The sequence below is a fragment of the Melitaea cinxia genome, chromosome 14 (genome assembly GCF_905220565.1).
Source record: "Melitaea cinxia chromosome 14, ilMelCinx1.1, whole genome shotgun sequence".
NCBI lineage: Eukaryota > Metazoa > Arthropoda > Insecta > Lepidoptera > Nymphalidae > Melitaea > Melitaea cinxia.
Genome location: NC_059407.1, coordinates 14,086,537 through 14,101,947, shown reverse-complemented (window position 1 = coordinate 14,101,947; position 15,411 = coordinate 14,086,537).

The window sequence follows — 15,411 nt, the reverse complement described above, 5'->3', positions numbered from 1 at the left end:
GTGGTTACTAGGCACCATAGTCAATGAAGTCATTACATAAAATTTAAATTTGACATATAACCTTCTTGGCAGATAATTTTAACTTCGAAATAAAAAAAATAAAAAAAAGTCCAAAAAGTCACATTCATATAATTATATAACCAAAATTCATTATTCATTTACATGTCGAATGAATCGTTCGTTAATAAAAAGAAACAAAGAAACGTATTTCGTCGAAGCTCTCTTGTACTTTTTGCATATCTTGAATAATTTACTAAATATACTTTAACCGGTTAAAAAAACAAACAAATTAAAACTTTGCTTCGATTTACAAAATATTTTAATTTGACTACTAGAATAGCAAATAATGCACATATATAAACAAATAGTAATTGTGTAAACGACACATCACACATACATAAAATATAGATTAAAATATCGTTATAAACTCAACAGCCTGTACAAAAAGGTTGACATGCATCTTTGGTGTCAACGGGGTCCGGCCGAAAAATTCTTTGTGAGAACCATTTATTTTTAAATGCAGATATTTTATTAACAGGACAGAAGAATAGATCGTTTAGAAAGGTATAAAGTTAATTGACAGTTTTTTTTTTTATTTATTTTTTTAATTTATAGCTGTTTCGTTCAGGAGTGGATTGTCTTACAGTATCGTAAAGCACATGAACTTTTTTTGTAATATTTGGTGAATGGTGTTTTGGTACTTTAAAATCCAATATAAAATTTTTCTTAATTTGATTACCATTTTTGTTCACATTGTTTTCTTACAATATATCGTATTTTTCTTTAATATTTTTATTTATTAACTATTTTGTTATACTTACTTTAAAACATAAATTGTAAAATTGCTGTTATGAAATACTTTTAAGTTCAGACCTTTGTCCGTTAACATGAGATGTTTACGCACGCTATACGTATAATATACTATACTATACTATAGTATTTTATATTTTCCATAAGATAATCTCGATAAGAATGCGAGTAATATAGTAAGGGCTAAAGGATAGGGCTCCGGAGATGGGCGAAGGTTGCCGAGAACAACCGAGAGCCCGCGGCACGAACAAGTGCTGTACCAACTAGTGACCGGACGCTGCAACACGCAATGCGATGAATTTTGATACTTTGTTTTCATATATTTTTTTTTGACATTTTTATTGGTCAAACAAGTTTATAGACGCTGCATTGCATGGATGAGTATATGTTTTGAAAATATGAAATGACAAAATTATTATTGTGTTACACAGCCTTTGGTCTATAAACTATTATGGCTATGTCACGCTGTTACTGAAACAAGCAAGAGTAAATGTGAATATAGTTGGAAGTGAATATAATTGTGTCAAACTACTTTTATTTAGTATGTTTTATTATAAAAACTGCTTTCCCGTTGTGCTTTATCTTCTATTTTTATAAAAAATATAATATATAATTACTATATTCACGAAAAAAAAACAATAAGTTGGTACGAAGTTCGTCAGGTCTGCTAGTAATATCTAATGTAATTTGTCCTTATAGTCTGTGCATAATATAAATAATTATTTGTGTGATGAATTTAAGGTAGCGAAATTAGCGTTGGTTATTGTCAATAGAAAAATTAGACTTTCTTGCGATTAAAAATATAATCAAGCGATGATTGTGTTCATCACCATCATCATCATCATCAACATTTTAGCCTACCACAGTCCACTGCTGAACGTAGGCCTCCACAAGGTCACGCCAAAAATGGCGTGAACTCATGTGTTTTGCCACTCATGGTTGGTGACCGCAGGGCTGGTTTTGTCGCACCGAAGACGCTGCTGCTCGTCTTTGGCCTGTATTTCAAAGCCAGCATTTGGATGGTTATCCCGCCATCGGTCGGCTTTTTTAAGTCCCAAGGTAGTGGTGGAACTGTGTTATCCCTTAGTCGCCTCTCACGACACCCACGGGAAGAGAGGGGCTGGCTTAATTCTTTAATGCCGTAACCACGCAGCATTATTAACACATGATTGTGTTATATTAGAAGTAGCACCCAACAAAAAAAGTATAATAATAATTAAAAAAATGTTTTCCTATTATAAGTAAAAAAAGTTTTTTTACCAACACATAATTATTGAATGTTTACGTATAATGTACACAACCGTTGATTTTATATAGATATGGGTCTCTTTCTCCATGTATAATAAGAGTTTCTTGGTTAATAGTGTAATATTATTTTAAAATTGAAAAAATGAAAACAAATATCAAATCTATTCATTCCAGCTACATATTACACCTGGATACGCGATCGGAGGAATAATAAAAAATGTCAGATGCTGTTTTTATATCAGTGTCGAGAATAAATCCCATTATAATATTTAAACTAGCTCCGTCCCGCGACTTTACAACCCACCACGTTAATTATTACCTCCATTTGCTATAATAATAATTTAGTATTACCGGACTGTAAGATAATAACATGTTTACGATATGAAATGTAAGAAAGGAAAAGTTATAGTACTTAAACATGGCACTATAAATGACCACCAGTACTAGTAGTACAAGTTCTTGTATATTTTTGGACTAACTTTAATTTTTAACGATTGTCTTAAAGTTAGTTCTTATCGAATTTTATTATTATACTGCAAAGGTGGTAATCAGGCCTATAAGTAATATAGTAAGCGTAGCTATGATGCTTTGCCGACCTTAGTTGCATCCCTCCCCAGAAGCTCTGTCCACCTTACACACCACAGAAACAAAACATAACTTGAGAGTAACATTATTTAGCTGAGATTTTCTGTAAGGTTGATGTACTTTCCAAGTCAGGCTGCTCCAAATCTTGAGCAAGATAAATTCTGCTGTGTCCTACCCGTAAAGTGTAATATATCTTTATATCTCAGTAAAGTTTTACCAATTTTTACGAAAAATAAAACAGAATGTGATTCTAGTAATTATATACTTATTTCAGTCCTGCTGTTTTTAAGAAAATTTATAAAAAAAATATTCCAAACAAACTTTTTCATCATTGTTTCCTTAGAGATGGATCTACAATACATGCTACAGAAGGGTAGGTACTATGTCGCAAACAATTGTTTTTCAATCTATGGATCGCAACCACCAAGGAGGTCGCGAAGCCCTCAGGAGGTCGCAGGTAAAAAGTTGAAAAGAGAGTAGGTTATTTGTATTACAAAACCATCGTATTTTAATTTTGTTGAAAAGGCTTTCACTTGATGACGAATTGAATGATGAGATTTTAGCCTAGTCTTAGGTCACTCGAATTTTTACAAATTTGGTACGAAGCACGGAGTATAAAAATACTATACTATATAATTTTAAGTAAGTGTAAGTTTAATAGAATGCGTCTTGCTTAACCGCGCTAGAATGGCTGAACGGATCTAATGAAGTTTGATACATAAGTTTTAGTATATAAAAGCATAAGCTTATATAAATAACATGATGTTACAGAAAAGAGAACGTCTTACTTTATACAAAATTGACAGGAGGCCTATGTCCAGTAGTGGACTGCAATAAGCGGAACTAACTGAACATACACTACAAATAATACTCCTTGCTTTTTTATTCGGTACTACGAAATACATTAATTTGGGGTCGCCTTTAGTAACTTTTAGAGATTTTTTCAGATAACTTTATATGAAATGTTTTCTTTTCAGTACAGGGTAATATAGACTTCTAACGTTTTGGTGACTCGTTGAAATATTAATAATTAATAAATAGAAAATCACTTGAGAAATAATAATGTTAGGTATACAAGTAGATATTCTAGATGAAGTGACAACGAAATAATCGAGTTTCGTGGATACTTTTAGGACTAGAAACCTGAAATCGTCAATAAAATGTTTCATAAGTCTATCTCTGTCATCCCTGTTACTACACGAAAAGAAACTGTCTAAAATACTAGCCCACTTTATTAAAATTTTTGTTCCATGATTTTAGTCTCTTAAGGCTGATTCTTTTAGACTTAAAAAAAATAATAATTTTATAGTAAAACATCTGACATGTTTTGCAAAAAGGACCAATATTATGGCTGTACTAACATAGCAAGGTACCAAAAACCATAATCACACCAATTTATAAAGGTCAAAAAAATAACAAAAAAAGCTTGATAACTTAACTAAAACGTTACAATTAGATAGAAAATTTATCGCGTGTAAATTTCTTAAACTTAACGGTTTTCTATAAATTATACTTGGGTGTTTAATTCACTTTTTGCAAGAAATTTCTCGGACCCGTTAGCCCGTCTCGCTGGCCGACTATTATCGGTGACAAAAAGACAATAGGCGTGACGTCACGGACGACCGGCGCGGGCGCATTCGACGCGCGCACCGATGATTATCAACGGATTTAATGCTTAGCAGGTTCCCGCAGAGATGAAATTATTGTCTCGTTAATTGATCTAATCATATTCTTTTACGTTTATAAAAATTTTCTCTAATAAACTTCCTTCTCTATGGTTGCCTTCTGATACTGGGATCGATTCCTACCCAGAGTTTGAGTGTAATATGTGTACAGTTCTTATTTACCTGATTGGATTTTGGTGATTGATTGGATGATTAATCACCCACATATAGGTGGCTACTGCCTTAAATTAATCGATGAAAGTTATGAGTCTGTTCATATATAGGACTAGGGGTTCGATAAAATTACTCGTAGTGTTCTGTGTTTTTACTGTTAAAATACGACTGTTCTGTAATATTTCTTTTATATAACTAGGTCGGCAAACAAGCGTACGGCTCACCTGATGGTAAGCAATTACCGTAGCTTATAGATGTCTGCAACACCAGAAACATCGCAACCTCGTTGCCAATTCCCCCCAAGAGCTCTGCTCATCTTACTCACCGACAGAAACACAACACTGCTTGAAAACAGTAGGCATCATTATCTGTGATCTTTTGTAAGGTCGAGTTACTACCCCAGTCGAGTGGTCCATATTTTGAGCAGGAAATTTCCTGATGGGCCCTATCTCAGAGAATGTCGCTGTTTTATCCCAACTATGTATATATTTATTTGAATAGTGTGTTCATCATATAAGTGATTTTTGTAGACTTTTTGGACACAATAAATATCTTTAAACCTAAAAGAAATCAATATGAATCAGGCAAACATGAGACAGGAAGTTTGACGATTTCACTGAATTTCTCAATACACTAAGCTAGATACCGCACACGGTTTCACCCACAGATACGGTCACTTCGTTCTGGCGCTCACTCGCTCGCTTCAGCATGTAATATCCCATTGATGGACGTAGGCCTCTTTCTCCATGTAGGAGAAGGATTTGACTTTAATCCACCGCGCTGCTCCAATGCCGGTAGGCGGATATATTTCCTACTACGAGTAACGATCGCTATCAGGCATACATGATAACAACCGGGACCGAAGGCTTAACGTGCTCTCCAAGGCACGGTGGGGAAACCCACAAGGACTACACAAACACCCAGACCACGACAAACTTTAGCATGGCCAATATAAATGTTTATCATGTGCGGGGATCGAACCCACAACCGCCAGTGTAACAGCAACAAACCAGTGCTGTGACCGTTGCGCAAACGCGGCATCGAATGGTTGCAAAATTGTTTTATATTTTTTTTAAGTATAACTTCTTTACGCTTAACTTGGGGAGTAAGCTACTGGATGCGTGACTATAATGTTACGAAAAGTGTGATCGGGCGAGGCGAACGGAATTTGAGAGGGAGATATAAGTCAGGTGGAGCTAAAGAAGTTTTACTTCAGTCGTGTGGTGTAAAGCACACTCGGTTTTTTTTATTGCTGTGAATTATAAACAAATAGACGAATGCTCCTTCTTTATAGTACTAATATAAATCTTAATTTAAGGAAAATGGTTTTGTTACAGTTTAAAAACAAATCTAAATCATAAGTTAAAATAACTTTTTGCCTGTTTGTTAACAGCTGCTTGGCTGTGTTAATCTAACTTTAAACATTAATGAAATTCAGAGATCGCACAATTTCGACTTTATTAAAAAAAAATCTTATAAATAAATTTATTCGATAATAGATTACTTCATTTTTGTAAACTCAAATTAAATAAGAAGGTTATTTGATCATATGAAAACTGTAGCAAAACCAATTAGCTATCTACTACACATTTTAATTACATAATACAAAATGAATGAAATATCTAAGCAAGTAGGTAAGAAATTACAGTAGACAAAACGTATGTAAAAGTATAAAATAATATAAAGTCTGCAAAAAAAAATTTAAACAACTGATGGAAGGCTGGAATGAAAAATATAGGTACATTTGATGGAGTGTAGTTTATCTTACAACTGGGAAAACACGGTGAAAAAATATCGTGTGCCAAGGAAAATATTCGTAAATGAAAAAACAGCAGCGCTCCCCACACATTTAGGGATGACGATGCTTATTTTTGTATAATGATATTTATTAATTATATTAATTTTTTTTAATCGACTTTAATAAAAATGAGAAGGTTCTCAATGCGACTGCATTTTTAACAGACTTCAAAAAAGGAGCAGGTTTTGGACTTACAGGAGCAGGTATTAATAAACTTCGTCGTTTATGAACCGATTTTGATAATTCTTTTTTTGTTAGAAAGGAGATATCACAAGTGTGGTACCATGATAAGGAAACTAGGATCTGATGATAGGATCCCAGAGAAATCAAGGAAACCTTCGAAAATCGTAGTGACGACTAGTACTTGGTTGATTTTTTTTCGTCAACTTACATTGAATTACGGTTAAGTCGCTTTACGGGTAAGTCGGTTTTTTTCGTTTACGAGCAAACACAATTATTTATTAATATGTGTTATCTCACAAGTATTTACTGACCATACCGATTTTCATCATTATTTTTTTAAATGGAAAGCTTACGTCTGTTTAAAACCAAAGACAATATTCTTTTTAAATAGAAGTTTTCATAGTTTCACGTCTTGTTGGCGCAACATCTCTCTCCTCTTAAAGGTTAAAGATTACAATTTAAGCAAGTTACGGGTTTACATGATGAACTCTTATTATAACGAAAAAAAAAAATATGATGTGGTTTCTTTTGTGCACGTATGAAGTGTATAGTGGAGTTTGACTTTGATAATGTTGTATTTAAACAAAAAGTATTAAAAAAATTATTACAATTTAAGCAAGTTACGGGTTTACATAATGAACTCTTATTATAACGAAAAAAAAAATATGATGTGGTTTCTTTTGTGCACGTATGAAGTGTATAGTGGAGTTTGACTTTGATAATGTTGTATTTAAACAAAAAGTATTAAAAAAATTAAAGCATATGTATAGAAAGAGGAAATGTGCGTTGAGTTGTCTGGAAGAAATGGCTAAATAGCCATAAGTCCGCCCATTGTACTTCACAGTCTGTAAATGTTTTTTTTAAAATGTGTTTATTGTTTAAAATGTAGTTGTGGTGTACAATAATGTATAAATAAATAAATAAATGTGACACATTTTATTTAACTTTTTTTTTTACAACTATTGCGATGCTTTTTCTACCTATGGCAGTCATTGCAGTTGCTGAACATGGGCCTCCCAAGTTCACACCGAGCAATTATTACTATATTAGTACGACATAGTCAAAGTAAGGAACTATATTCCCACAGGCGATCAATAACCTTTTTCTCCATCGAAAAATCTTATATAAGGATATAAAATACATTGTGACAGCCCTAAGCAATCGGTCTAAACGCTGGTCTCTACGCAGACGACACGCCACGTTTAATGAGAGTTAGCAGTTTGCTTTCCTTTACATTATAAACGAATTACGTATATTGCTAGGTAATGCATATTGAAATTAATACTATCATTGATCTCTTCTTAAATTAAAACTATAATAAGAATTGATAGTCAAAGTCGGTTAGATATTTCACATTAAAGATCTCAATAAAAATTATATTTACGCGTTACAAAGTAAAGCAAATATTTCAATCATGTTTTTATCCAGACAAAACGTCTATCAGTAATAAGTATTGTTTTATAACATTTATCTAAAATTATATTTTGTACTCTGAAGTCCACAATAGCCTTCTGTCGTGGTATAAATAATAAAAAAACCAGCCAACGTATTTGTCATATATACTTGCCAATCAAAAAAATGTTTTTCAGTGACGATACAATTTGAACAGGCATAGGCTTGTTCTAAGTGCAGTTCGTTTCGGTGGACATAAAACAACTAAAAGTGAAAAAATTTAGCTTCCGGTATTCGTGAAGCTATTCTATAGTTTTTCTTTTTCGATCATTACAATATATATGCATTTATATACGAATTGAGTTTTTTCGAAAGTTTTACACAGGTACATATTTACTTTTAACATAAAATGATAATAAAATCCACGTTCTTGTTACCTGACTACGGCAAATCCAAATGGAGCACTATAAATTTTAGCAGTCGTATGTATGTATGTTCATCTGTTCTCTCATATCTCCCAAACTACTTGTCATATTTAGACAAATGAGGTATCATTAGAAGCGTCTTTATTGTTCGCTGGTTATAAGCTATATGGTGTCACATTTTATTGCATATGGCGCCCTCTAAAGGACATAATGTTAAGTACTAAATTTATTTTGACGTAGTTAAGTTTTAGTTTTTAATTTTCTTTTGTTTAGCTATGAAAGTAAAAGAGTCCAATTCCACATAAAAAATAAATTGTCAGATTCAAACTAAAATCTTCATATAAATTTTACTGATTATTTCCATATATAATATTAAACATAGCCCTCCCGAAAAGTAATTATGATTCGAACCAACGTAATATGTCAGCGCTTGATAAAAAAAGTGGGGAAAATAGTCCCCCCTCTACACGTCATTGTTATTCTTCGCTTACCGGGCCCAATATTTTCGGAGGGCCTAAAACAACACTAAGGGTGATTTTTAGTAATGTTTTCACATCGTTCATTGGATGTAGCTGTTATTATCTTTGTAATCTCCTCGAGCGATATGAAATTAAATACTCTGTTCAAATTATTATCATATGATAATGTCCTTTATATTCAAAAATCCTACTCTTTTGGATAGAAATATTAGCGATCTTTGTCATAAATGACGTCAAAATGCATCGTACAATATTGCATATCGATTACTGCTTCAGTAATCTAGTTTAATTAGTCAATTAATAGACTAGACCCTTTATTTAAACCGATGCTTTTTAATTAACGACCCATGTACGAGTGACTTAATACGAGCCACGCTTTATACAATGACGCTTTAACTATTTTGATTGGATATTTTCTTAACAAAACCGTCAACTTTTTTTTTCTTTTTTCTAATGGAAAACCTCACGTCGTTAATCACAAATATAACAGTATTTGAAGCAGACCTTATCGATTCAAACTGCGCCACTAACAACCGAAAAATTCTAGACTTCCGAATTTGAACGCTCAGGTGACAATGTTAATAATCGATTTTGCATCGATGCCACGCGCTCGGCTACCGATTCACCGCGCGTGTTGTGTCACGCACGCCCCGGTCTCGATCACTTGATATCGATTTTTTTTCCTTCATCATTCGTTTTTTCAGAGGCGCCCGTTTTTCGGTTCGGCTCGTCGATGGCATCTTTTTCTTTTTTTCTAGCTATTGTTAGCGGCCAGAGCGACGGCTGTTTTGTATTTATATAATCCGCTAATTCCGAGCTATATTTATTGCGTTTACCGTTATGTGGTAAGTTTGACCTGTCGAATTCTAAATATCTTCAGCTTTTTAATTAGTGTTTGAGTTTTTTATGTAACCTTTTTTATTTTGAGAGTGTAATTGTTTTTTATAAATTTTATAAATAAAAATCTTTGACAAGAAATTTATGAAGTAGTAAGCATGAAGAAGTTTTCTAATTAATACATATACATAGAGTGAGTTGCTTATGGTATTTCTCTTAAAATATACAATAAATTATAATTAAACATTTTAATAAATAAATAAAAGCAGCCAGAGCGAGTCGGACACGCCCACGAAGGGTTCCGTAACAGCAAGTAACATAATATAAAAGTTCTTGTAGTTCGTTGTAACTTTGATCGATGTTTTAATGATAGTGTATTTTTAGAATTCACGGTTTATGCATAATGTTTATGTTTATGAAATTAAATGTTTTATTTTTATATTCGAGTTTATTGAATGAAAGGTAAATTGCAGTTTATGATTTATGACGTAGTACCTGGGTGACCGAGCTTAGCCCGGTATTTTTATTACATCGTGTTTTTTTGGAAATCATATTTAAATACGAATTACATATTTATAAAATATGAATAATATTTTTTTTACCGACAATAATAAATAAAATAATTGCATTTGCTCGCAAACGAATAAAACCGACTTCAATTACATCGACTAGTAATGCAACGTAGATATAGACGAAAAAATAGTCAATTAAATACGCGTTATCAAAGATTACTTAAAAAGTTGTTATCAGGTCCCGATGAAATGTGACCACATGATATCAGCTTTCGATTAAATTAAAAATCATCAAAATCGGTACACCCAGTAAAAAGTTGTATGGTATAATACAACGCAGGTCGACGAAAAAATTGTCAAGGAAAAACGCATTATCTTATAATATTAAAAGAGCAATTCTTGTATACATACATATACAGAATCTGAATCTCGAAAACGGCTCCAACGATTTACATGAAGTTTTGTGTGCAGGGAATTTTGGGGGAGATAAATAAATCTAGCTAGGATTCATTTTTAGAAAATGTCGTTTCATCCCAGTTTTTAGACAATGATAATTGTATTTGCTTGCAAATGAAAAAAAAAACCGACTTCAATTACATTGACAAGTAATACAACGTATATAGACGAAAAAATAGTCAAGTAAATACGTGTTATGAAAGATTACTCAAAAATTTGTTATCAGATCTCAATGCAATTTAAATGTGACTACACTATTAACATTATCTTTTCATTAAATTGAAAATCATCAAAATCAGTACACCCAGTAAAAGGTTATGCGGTATAATACAACGTAGGTTGACGAAAAAATAGTCAAGTAAAAACGCATTATTAGATATAACTCAAAAAGTGGTTGTTAGATCTCAAATAAACTTAAATGGGACTAAATAACACACACTCGTCGATTAAAAAAAAAAATTGTTGAAATCGGTTCACCCAGTCAAAAGTTCTGAAGTAAAATATATTAAAAAAATAAAAAATAAAATATAATCAAATTTCAACCTCCTCCTTTTTTGGAATTCGGTTAAAACATAAATAAATATAAAAAATCAAAAATAAAAAATAATTAAAAAATAACAATGATTAAATAAGAATAATATTTGTCGATTTCACCGACATAATATTAAAAAATATGAACTGGTTATTTAAATAAAAAATCATGAGTGCAATTAGAAAAAAAAGGAAAAAAATAATTGATCAGGGACATGGGGCTTTGAACCATGGTCTTCTGGGTTGATCCCGACCGGCCGATTTCCCACCGAGCTATACGACTTTATTTACTTTGCGAAATTTACCTTTGTATTCTAACGATATTGTTGCCATTTTTTTTTATTCTCTATAAACTGGGATACAACGACATTTTCTAAAAATAAATCCTAGTTAAATTTATTTATTTCCCCCGAAATTCCCTGCATACTAAATTTCATGAAAATCGTTGGAACCATTTCCGAGATTCAGATTCTATTATATATATATATATATATATATATATATATATATATATATCATCATCATTACAGCCTATACAGTCCACTGCTGGACATAGGCCTCCACAAGTTTACGCCAAAAATAACGTGAACTCGTGTGTTTTGCCCATAGTCACCACGCTGGGCAGTCGGGTTGGTGACCGCAGTACTGGCTTTGTCGCACCGAAGACGCTGCTGCCCGTCTTCGGCCTGTGTATTTCAAAGCCAGCAGTTGGATGGTTATTCCGCCATCGGTCGGCTTCTTAAGTTCCAAGGTGGTAGTGGAACCTTGTTATCCCTTAGTCGCCTCTTACGACACCCACGGGAAGAGAGGGGGTGGCTAAATTCTTTAGTGCCGTAGCCACAGCACATATATATATATATATATATATATATATACAAGAATTGCTCGTTTAATAGTATAAGATTAAAAAAAAACACTTACAGATCTCGTTCAAAGCAATTTTCGGTGGAAGTTTGTATGGTATTGTACATCATATATATATATTTTTTTGTTTTATCATTCTCTTATTTTAGAAGTTATAGGAGGGACACACATTTTACCACTTTGGAAGTGTCTCGCGCAAACTATTCGGTTTAGAAAAAAATTATATTAGACACCTTAATATCATTTTTGAAGATATAGATACACACACGTATGGGTTGGATGAAAAAAATTTTTTTTCTGTTTCTGTCTGTGTCTGTAGAACCCTCGAAATTTATTGTTTTTTTTTCTATTTTTGTGTAAAAATCTTAATGCAGTTCACATAATACATCTATTTACCAAGTTTCAACACTATAGTTGTTATAGTTTTGGAAAAAAGTGGCTGTGACATACGGACGGACAGACAGACATGATGAATCCGTAAGGGTTTCGTTTTTTGCCATTTTCCTACGGAACCCTAAAAAAGCTGAATTCTTTAAACATATAATTTTTAAAGAAAGCAGCCTTCCATCAAACAAATATAGATTTGTAGAGAAAAACCCAATGACTATCGATTGATTATTATTTTTATCACGCTTTATATCAACTTTTAATAGAAGTTCAGGTTTATTAGGGTAATTCTCTTAAACCATAACTTATTTTCCTAGTTAATAATTCCAAACCTAATTAGATGGTATAAGCTTAATTTTAATAACAAGGAATCCGTATTATTAATAATACGATAATAAAAAATCGGCTATAACTATTACTAAGTCTGGATTGTGGTCGGTGTAATTATTAAAATAATAACTTAATTTATCGTGTAATTTAGGTTTGATGGTTTGATTGCAGTTGTTAACGATAATGCTGTATAAAATCGCGGTATAATTGAGTAAAAATGATGATTAGACGAAATAAATTTAATACTAGACTTTAGAAAGTTCACATTAAAAATTAAATAACATTGTCGAAATTCCCGTGTAACTGTTTTGTTTTTATGAGCACATCAAATTTCAACGTTAGCAAAAAGTTAATACGAGTATAGTATTGATTGTATTTTTGTTAATTTCAAGAGGTAATTAATAAAAAAAAAATGCAAAATATTAAATAAAATTATTAAATATTATTGAAAATTAAATTATTTTATATTTAGTTTTAGTTTTATCGTATTGTAGGTATAATTTCATTTGTAATACATTTTTAAACTCTGTACATTAAATATTAGAAAAAATATTATTGTGCTACAAATATTTTGTGATAATTATACGGAAAAACTATGTTAATGTTGTTTAAAAGAACTTTTTAATCACGGACTTTCGGTTATAATCGTATTTCTTTTATTTATCATCATACTTTTTATGATGTTAGTAACGTCCCGTGTCCCGTGTAGGCTATAAAATATGTCATTGCGACACTTAGAAGCAATAACTACAAAAAACACTAAAAGTAATTCAAAAGAATAATTTACATTCAACGCGAGTAACTAGCTGTGTGGCTACGGTGTCGTAAGAGGCGACTAAGTGATAGCACAGTTCCACTACCACCTTGGAATTTATAAAGCCGACCGATGGCGGGATAACCATCCAACTGCTGGCATTGAAATACACAGGCCGAAGACGGGCAGCAGCGTCTTCGGTGCGACAAAGCCAGCCAGCCCTGCGGTCACCAACCCGTCTGTCCAGCGTGGTGACTATGGGCAGCACACATGAGTACACGCCATTTTTGGCACGAACTTGTGGAAGCCTATGTCCAGCAGTGGACTGCAATAGGCTTAAATGTTGATGCGAGTAACAACTTCTCATACACTTAGATATGAAGAAATCATTATTTACGACTCAACAATAAGATGATATTAAAAGACCATTAAATTTTACTCTTACGCTCATTCTCATTAAATATAATATCGTTCGATTTATAAAAATAATAAATATTAACTAGATACAAAACAGCTCCTATGTTATAAAACTGTATCATAATTTATTACAGGTAATAGATGAAAAATAAATGAAGAAACTTAGTATAAGTACCTAAGTGAGGTAAGCAATCACACAGGTGATTGAAGGCACTTAACAACGCGACCGGCTTCTGTCTGGCAACGCGTGACTGTAAAAAGACGACGCACCAGTGGTAGTTTAGATATTTCACGCTATTCAGTAGCTTTTTACGAAATAAGATACATTAATACAAAAAGAAATACAAAAATTTTAGTAACTCATTAAAACGTTTTGTTGTACTCTTACAAAATATAAAAAATGGTAGTAATATTGAAAGAAAGAAAGAAAGAAGAAAGAGGATTTTTTTTATTTTTATATTTGTACCATTCAGCAGAATTTAATTTGTAAAGCACTTCCACATATTTCTTATATTATATTGGAGATAGATACGTTGAGGTGTATACTTATAACAGCCCCGATATACATGTTCGAGAGTTATAATAATAACTTCGGACAAGAAGTTCATAAAAACCAACAGAATTTTACAGCAAGCATAGCCTAAAAACGAGCAAGAAAATAAAAATAAAATACTAAACATTATATATATAGAAGAAAGAAAAAAGTGTGTGTGAGTCAGCTCCACGCACGTGGAGTTTTTCCTTCATATCGACTCTCTAAATAGCCACAAAAAAGGCTTAATTGTCTAAAAAAATGACGAATACCATATCAAATGGTAAATAAACATCATCAAATAACGCCATCTATCGGAACCAATAGGGTAGATGGCGTTATTAGAAAACGTCGTAACGCCATGTGCAATGGAAGCAAAACATAATGATGTGACATAAATAAAAATAATCATTTTTCACATAAGATTAAATCCACATCGGCAAGTTTTTTAAAATCGAAAATAATCATAATCATAAATACAGCAGGAGATGATCAAATCTAACTATGAGTATCTATAGGAAATTTGTTATCTCTTGAAGTGAGTGCAAGCTTAAAAGACATTTAAGTAAAAGTACGGGATACGAGACGTGACCGAGGCGTCAAGTACGAACTACCAAATTTCGTCTAATCGATTTTTGACATCTAACATTTCGATTAACAGATCACAGTCGCACGAAGCCCTTTGAAATGTGGGTCAATGGTTACGGCGTTCAAAGATGATTTCCTGTCGATAGTCGGATTGTTATCAATCATTGAGATTCAATTAAAGTAATTAGTGATGAAATTAATGAACCGTATTATGTGAGCTAATACTTCACATTATTTCTTTTATGTAGCCTAATGTAGTAACCAATAAACTTGTTGGATGTTAAGTTGATTTCGAAAGTTATCTTGAATCAAAGTATCTAATAATATCATAGGATCATCAACATCATATTAAGATCACGCTATGACTAATAGTTACAGATCATTGGTAAGTTGCTGACGCAAATACTAAATTTTCCTATTGTATCTTAGTAGCCGTGTAAAGTCG